Source organism: Ailuropoda melanoleuca, chromosome 16 (genome assembly GCF_002007445.2).
Source record: "Ailuropoda melanoleuca isolate Jingjing chromosome 16, ASM200744v2, whole genome shotgun sequence".
Taxonomy (NCBI): Eukaryota; Metazoa; Chordata; class Mammalia; order Carnivora; family Ursidae; genus Ailuropoda; species Ailuropoda melanoleuca.
Window position 1 is genome coordinate 2,755,726 of NC_048233.1, and position 8,455 is coordinate 2,764,180.

The 8,455-nt window shown below is 41.6% G+C and overlaps 1 pseudogene; it reads left to right on the plus strand.

Moving 5' to 3' along the window:
* Positions 1 to 6,552: 6,552 nt before the first annotated feature.
* On the plus strand, positions 6,553 to 7,678 carry LOC100481226 (annotated as a pseudogene).
* Positions 7,679 to 8,455: the final 777 nt, after the last annotated feature.

The window sequence follows — 8,455 nt, forward strand, 5'->3', positions numbered from 1 at the left end:
AAACTAATGTAACATTGGTTGTCAACAATACTTCCATTACCGAAAAAAAAAAAAAAAGCCTGGGTGCACCTGGGTGGCTCAGTCAGTTAAGCATCTGCCTTCCGCTCAGGTCACAATCCCAAGGTCCTGGTCCCCTCAGGTCATGATCCCAGCATCCTGGAATCAAGCCCTATGTCCAGCTCCCTGCCTCTCCCTTCCCCTGCTCTCACCCACTCGCTCTCTCTCTCCCTCTCAAATACGTAAAATCTTTAAAAAGATAATAATAAATTAAAAATAAATTTTAAAAAAGCTAGCTAACTAAGCACATGCATTCATTACCTCTACTTCTTGAGACCCCCCATTAAAATGCTAATAAGGAATTTTTAAAATGATACAAAACCCATACATAATAGAAAATGGCAAGGAGACCCCCGAAACATATATATATATATTTTTTTTTAATTTACACACAAAGTGAGTGCGGTCTGACTAAACAAAATGAAAGAGACCATAATGTGGAGTAGGTACAGGAGGTATTGCAGCCAACAGAGAGGTGGAATAAAGATCGCTATATAGGACAGAAGAACCCATCCTTATCTCAGGTACAGTAAGTAGGCACTTATCCCAGGCTAAAAATCAAGAGTTCTCATAATCTCTGGGGAGGAGTTGGGTGGCTATTTCAGCGTTTAATGACTAAGAGTGAAGCAGTTTTCATTCCAAAACCAATAGCTGGTTTTCTATCCACTCACACTTGGGTGAAGTTGTGCAAGTTGGCAAGACTCTCCCAAGTTTACAAGATGCCTAATCAGCATTCCAATCACTTCATCTTAAACATAAACAGACAACCAAGGATTCGATTATTAGATATTCAAAAGAAGTCTCCAATTTAGGGGAGGGGGAAAAAGATAAACAGAAAATGTGGCCAGAGAGGAAATAGAGAAACTTCAGAGAACTTAAAAAATAATTATTATTATGCTCATGGACCTATGAAACAAGAATAATATACTCAGTATACTCAGATAAAGTAACAATCCAAGAATAAAAAGTAAGCCTTGAAATCATATTTAAGAAATTGTCAAAATTAGGGGCACCTGGGTGGCTCAGTCGTTAAGCATCTGCCTTCCGCTCAGGGCCTGATCCCGGAGTTCTAGGATCAAGCCCCACGTCGGGCTCCTCCGCTGGGAGCCTGCTTCTTCCTCTCCCACTCCCCCTGCTTGTGTTCCCTCTCTCACTGGCTGTCCCTATCTCTGAAATAAATAAATAAAATCTAAAAAAAAAAAAAAAGAAATTGTCAAAATTAGAGGCGCCTGGGTGGCTCAGTTGGTTAAGCATCTACCTTTGGCTCAGGTCAAGATCTCAGGGTCCTGAGATAGAGCCCTGCATTGGGCTCCCTGCTCAGCGGGGGGTCTGTTTCTCCCTCTACCTCTTCTCTCCTCCAGTTTGTTCGTACTCTTTTAAATAAATAAAATCTTCAAAAAAAAGAAATTGTCAAAAGTATAAATTCACTTGAACTGTTAAAAGATTAAGTGAATAAAATTTTTACAAATGTAAGAAACATGGGGCACCTAGCTAGCTCAGTCAGAAGAGCACACAACTCTTCATCTTCCGGTCATGAGTTCGAGCCCCATGTTGGGAGTAGAGATTACATAAATAAATAAATAAACTTAAAAAAAAGAAGAAATATTCAAAGAGATGGAAATTGCAAGAGAAAATATAAGAGAAAGAATCAATCCAAGGGGACTAATATTTCAAGGCAAAGAGAAAACAAATGTATTTGTCCACTGTTCTGGCTCACAGCTCCCAAAACCCTTGGAATTTCCTGAGCAATAAGAGCAATGGGAACATCTTTTGCCGTGGTATTTGGTGACATAGGTGAAATAGATGTCTTATAACAAGCCCCTTTCCACAACTGCACTTATGTTAATGAATGACTTTTGGAAAGCTCCTAAGGATGGGGGCTGGTTGCCAAGAACACCAAACAGAAATAAAGGTTTGGAACTTCCAGTCCCCTCCCCAACCCCAGCTCCTGGGAAGGAAGAGGGGCTGGAGTTTGAATCAATTACCAGTGGCCAATGATTTAATCAATCTTGCCTACGTAATCAAGCATCCATCAAGAACCCAAAAGGATGGGATTTGGAGAGCTTCTGGGATGGTGAACACGTGGAGGTATGGGTTCAGTGATGCACCTGGAGAGGACATGGAAGCTCTGCATCCTTTCACCATCCCTTGTCCAATGCCTCTCTTCCATCTGGCCATTCCTGAGTTATATCCCTTTATAATAAACCAGTAAGAAAGAGAGAACCACTAAGAAAGATGTGTCTCTGAGTTCTGTGAGCCACTCTAGGAAGTTAATCAATCCTAAGGAGGGGGTCATGAGAGCCTCTGATTTATAGCCAACTGGTCAGAAGTATAGGTAACATTCTGAACTTGCAAATGGCATCCTGAGTTGGAGGGGATCATTGGAACCTCCAATTTGTAGCCAGTTGTCCAGGGACACAGGTAATAACATAGACTTGCATCTGGCATATTAAGGACCAAGAAAGAGAGCAGGATGACAGCATTCTTGTGTGACTGAGCCCTTAACCAATGGGATCTGATACTATCTCTGGGTAGATACTGTCAGATTTGAGTTGAATTATAAGATACCCAGTTGGTGTCTGGAGAACTGCTCCTTGGTAATGTGGGGAAACCCACCCCCATCCTACATGTTGGAATTGGGGGCAGTACCCAATTACTATCCATATTACAAAACAAGAAAAAGTATTTTCTACAAAGCACATCAAAGGTGTGGCTGGAAAATCATTTGATAAAGAGATCATGGGTGCTGCAGGGTCTAAGGGCAGGCTGTCCCAAGATGGGCCACTTTGGCATGAACATTATTTTGAATTAAAAACAATTAAAACCCAGCAGATTCAGAAAAAGCTTTTTACCTCCCCCTAAACTGCCTGTTTGTGCCAGGAAGAGAGCTATTAATAGAGATTCCTCTTTACCTAAGAAACTTATCTACATTATAATAAGGTAAGCTTGGTTTTCTAAACATCTTTCACCTTCTTGCTAATGGTCTTTCTCCCTTGTATACTCAGATACCCTCTCTTTAGCTCATATAAGCGTCACATTGCCTGACTGTCTTTGGAATTTCCATATCTGTGTGGATTCCCTGTATGTATGCTTTTACATCTGATTTTCTTTTGTTATTCTGTCTCATATCAATCTGATTCTTAGTCCAACTAGAAGGACCTTGTAGGTAGAGAAGATTCTTCCTTCTGACTCTGTGACTCACGGATTTAATCAGCCATCTCATAAGTATCCAGGAATAGAGATGGGAGCAGAAACACAGCCAGCTTGCATTAATGGGGACAGAGTCAACAAAATAAAGGAATCCTGTTGGACTTCTGGGATTCTACAGGATAAAAAAATAGAGCTATCTGGCTGCCAGTCCCCATTATCCTTCAAGAAAAGAGAGGAATAGCACCAAAAGCTATTCAGAGATCAGCAGAACTGTCACTCCTACCATGAGCCTGGAGGATACAGGTCTTGGTGGCGGGTGCGGGGGGGCAAGGCTGTATCCTCAGTTTTAGTGTCTCATGCTGCTACCAACCAGTCCCTCAGGAAAAGCTACTGCCCAGGACCAAGAGGATGCTGCTGCCACCCCTGTAGCCCCAGAGGGCAAAGTACTGAGCCAGAAAATATCACGCTTGAGCCTGAAAACCTAATGGAATTTGCCTTGCTAAGTTTTGGACTTCCTTTGGGTCCACCCCACACTTTCTTCTTTCTGATTTCTCTCTTTTAAAATGGGAATGTCTATCCATGCCTGCCTCACCATTGTATCCTGGAAGCACAGAATTTCTCTGTGCCACAAGCTCGCAGCTGGAAGAAGAATTTACCTCAGGATCAATCAATTTCAAGTCTCCTCCATACCTGATTTAGATGATATTTAGATGAGGATTTGGACATGGAGTTGATTCTGGAACGGGTTAAGAATTTGGAATTGGGGTGAATGTATTTTGCACATGAGAAGGATATAAACTTTGGGTACCCAGAGGGCAGAGTGTTTTGGACTGAACTGTGCTCTCCTAATATTTATACATGGAAGCCTTAATCCACAATTTGGCTATATTTGGAGACACGATCTTTTAAAAGGTGATAAAGGTTAAATGAGGTCATATCCGGTCTGTGGTATTTTATTATAGCAGCCCTAGGAGACTAACTCAGACGCTGTCAGGAAAGTGAAAAGACAGAGCACAGAATGGGAAAAAATTTTGCGAACTGTATATCTGATGTTATATCTAGAATATATAAATAACTCTTAAAATTCAACAATAAAAAGACAACCCCACTTAAAAAAACAGGTACAAAATGTGAATAGATATTTCTGCAAAGAAAATATACAAATAGCCAAAAAGAAAACTTCCTAAAAATTGTGCACACAACCTCTGCTTATACCCCATGGCAAAAGCTCACTACATGCTCATTCTTTGCTCAAGGAAAAACTGGAAATACAGCTTTTATTGTGGATGGTCATGGACCCATCAAAATTAAGTTCTATTACTAAAATAAAGAGAAAATGGCTAATGGGCAACAACTCTCAATCGCTGTCACACATCTCTACCTAGAAAGCAGCACAGAGACACAAGGAAATGAAACTATGTATGACAGGTTTCAGGACATGAGGATAGAAAAGGCAGTTTCCTAATTTAAATCTACTTAGAGTCCCAGAAGGAGAATGGAGAGAATGGAGACGAGCTTATGTCCATATAATGAGTGAGGATTTTCCATATTGATAAAAAACATAGATCCACACATCAGAAGTCACCAAGAAGACTAAGTAAAAAATTCAACCTAGAAAATTCCAGGGAAACTGTCGACATAAAAGATGATACTTTTTTTTTTGACAACATACCTTTAAATCAGTTGCATTATTGTCCTAAGTGCTGCTGTAACATAGTACCACAAAGTGGGTGGCTTAATATAACAGAAATTTATTGTCTCACAGTTCTGGAGTCTACAAGTCCAAAAGCCGGGTGGCAGCAGGGTCATGCTTCCTCTGAACTGGTAGGGGGAAATCCTTCCTTGCCTCTTCCTTTCTGATGATTTGCTATCAATCCTTGTCAGTGGGTTCAGACACTTGGCTTGCACCTGCAAACCCTCAACCGCTGCCTCCATCATCATCTGTTATCTCTTCATATATCTGTGTCTCTGTGTCTCTTTTCCTCTCCTAAAATGACACCAGTCATATTGAATTAATGGGCTGCCCTTCTCCAATATGACCTTATCTTAACCAATTATATCTGCAATTGCCTTATTTCAAAATAAGGTCACATTCTTAGATACTGGGGCTTAGGGCTTTAACATATCTTTTTGAGTCATACAATTCAACCCATAACATCAGGCCAAAAAAAAAAAAAAATCAGCTTACTTACAAAAGCACAATAATTAGGCTGACAGCAGACTTGTTAACACAAAAGGGAAACCAGAAGACAGAATAGTATCTTCAAGTACTTAGGAAAATAACTGTCATCTTGGAATTATGTACCCAGTAACACTATTGTATAAGACCAAGGACAAAATAAAGACATTTTACATGAACAAAAGCACAGGGTTTATTACCAATAAATGACACTTCAGAAAACAAATAATCCTAGAAAAAGTTCTCTGATCACTGGTGATCAAAGAAATTAGTGAACATGTAGAGATATCTAAATACACATAATTTATAACTTTCCAAAACTGATTGAAGAAGAAATAATAAGACCATATATTTCTATAAATATGTATGTAAAGAAATATATGTATTTCTGTATGAAGAAATTTGATTGTTAGTAAAAACTCTCTCATTAAAAAAAAAGTCCAGAAGTTTATACAAATCAGTTCTACAAAATATTTAAGGAACAAACAATTTTAAACTTATTTTCAACACTTCCAGAGAATTTATAAAAAATAGAGTTAGAAAATGCCCCAGTCCAACTCATTTACTGAAGTTAATAAAATATTAATACCAAAGTCAGACAAGGACAGTATAAGAACATTAAATTATAGAACAGTACTCATGAAGAAAGGTACAAAAAGAATAAGTAGCAAACCAAATACAACAAAGATAGTGTATTATAACCAGGTTGGGTTTACCCAGGGGTACAAATGTAATTTAATACTAGAAAATCAATGTAATTTACTACATTAAGTTATTAAGGGAAAAAAGTATATCCATAGATACACCAAAAAATATTTGATAAAATCCAATACCCATTTATGTTAAAAATTCTAGCAAAACACCTCTGTCCTAGCGATGCACCGCACTGCTCGGGACAGAGGCACGGGAGGTGTGGAGTGTGGTAGCTGTGGGCTCCCTCCGCTCTGTGCCCACCGGCCTCAGCTCCGAGCCTGGCCAGCCTGGTGCAATCACAGAAATGAGCAAGTGTCTGCCTGAACTGTTTTCCAAAGGATAAACATTACAAGGCATTGAATACAGCAGCTTACCAAGGAAATCCTATTTTTTAAAAAAAGATTTTGTTATTTTTAAGTAATCCCTACACCCAGACTCACAATCCTGAGATCGAGAGTCGCACGCTCTACCAAATGAGCCAGCCAGACACCCCAAGAAAACCCTGTTGGTCCGCGGGGGACACAACTTCCCACAGCCGCAGAGAGGCTGCTGCCAGGAGCCATCTGAAACGAGCTCTTTTTCAGGAGGTTTTGTGTAAATTTTGTGCAGTGATGGGGAAACTGCAAAGCAAACTCAAACACGGCACTTCTCAATACAGCAGGCCCAATGGAATTACGGAAGAGAGAATTCGAACTACAGCTTGTCAGGGGTCTGGCCCGGCCCCTGTGGACACGGTCTCTGTTGTTGCTGCTCTGAACTCGGACCATGTCTCCAGAGGAAAAGACAAGACGGTTGTGGCCTCTAACTGGAAAACTGGAAATGTGGTGAAAGGTTCAGAGGACGAAGGCAGCCTGTACTCACAAATCAAGCCAGTTCTTCAGCACCTGTCGTGAAAGGATGGTCGTGATGTGGGACTTGCGTGGTCCCTCACAACCAAGGCTGCAGTTCCCTGGCCACGCCCTGGCGGTCACTGCATTGGCTGTGAGTCCAGACGTGTCACAGCTGCGCCCTGGCTCTCGGGACACCACCCTGCTTCTGTGGGATGTTGGGACCAGTGTACATAGAGAGCCTCAGTCTCTAGGAACCTGGTCACTTACCTGTGCTGGGTCCCCCAAGAACCATATACACTACAGACTTCTGAAGATTAAAACCGTCAAGAGTATGGAACAGTCGGGGGCTGCAGGTACCGCATAGATTTCCTGCAAAGCAGCTTAATCAGACTTACTGCGAGGTCAGTGAGGGCAGACACAAGTGTGTCTCCTGGAGCAACGGCTTTGGAGGAGAAGGCTGTGAAGCCACATTGTGGAACCTAAGGCAGACGCGGAACAGAATATGAGACTATAAGGGGCATTTCCAGACTGTTGCATCCTGTGTCTTTCTACCAAGAGCACTGGCCTCCATGCCTGTAATTGCTACTTTATCACATGACTGCAAAGTGACATTTAGAAACAGCACACTGGAGCCTGCCTATTCACCTTGTCCCTGGATAGATTAGGACCTTTGACTTCCCTGGCTGTTAGTGACACTGTCTCCTTAGGGTATGCAAGTTTCAGCAGAGGAATTCACCTACTCAGAGGGGACCACAAGCAAGGGAAGTAGCAGCTTTCTGAGGCCAAGGGAATTTCACTGGACGGTATCAAACCTTGACCAGTCAAAAACAAAAACAAAAGCAAAACAAAAACACCTCTTAGCAAAACAATTATGGAAGAGAAATTTAATCTAATAGAAAACAATTTTGGGGGCACTTGGACAGCTCAGTCAGTTAAGCATCCGACTCTTTTTTTTTTTTTTTAAGATTTTATTTATTTATTTGACAGAGATAGAGACAGCCAGTGAGAGAGGGAACACAAGCAGGGGGAGCGGGAGAGGAAGAAGCAGGCTCACAGCAGAGGAGCCTGATGTGGGGCTCGATCCCATAACGCCGGGATCACGCCCTGAGCCGAAGGCAGACGCTTAACCGCTGTGCCACCCAGGCGCCCCTAAGCATCCGACTCTTGTTATCAGCTCAGGTCATAGTCTCAAGGTCGTGAGTTCAAGCCCCACGTTGGGCTCCACTTAGGAAAAAAAAAAAAACAACTGTTCTTAAAAATGCTGATAGTAAAGAATAATAATAATTTTAAAATAAATAAAAATGCTTACAACAAACATTACCTTTATTGGAAAAACATTAAAATTATTCTCTTTAGGGGCGCCTGGGTGGCACAGCGGTTAAGCGTCTGCCTTCGGCTCAGGGCGTGATCCCGACGTTCTGGGATCGAGCCCCACATCAGGCTCCTCTGCTGTGAGCCTGCTTCTTCCTCTCCCNTTCTTCTCCCACTCCCCCTGCTTGTGTTCCCTCTCTCTCGCTGGCTGTCTCTATCTCTGTCAAATAAATAA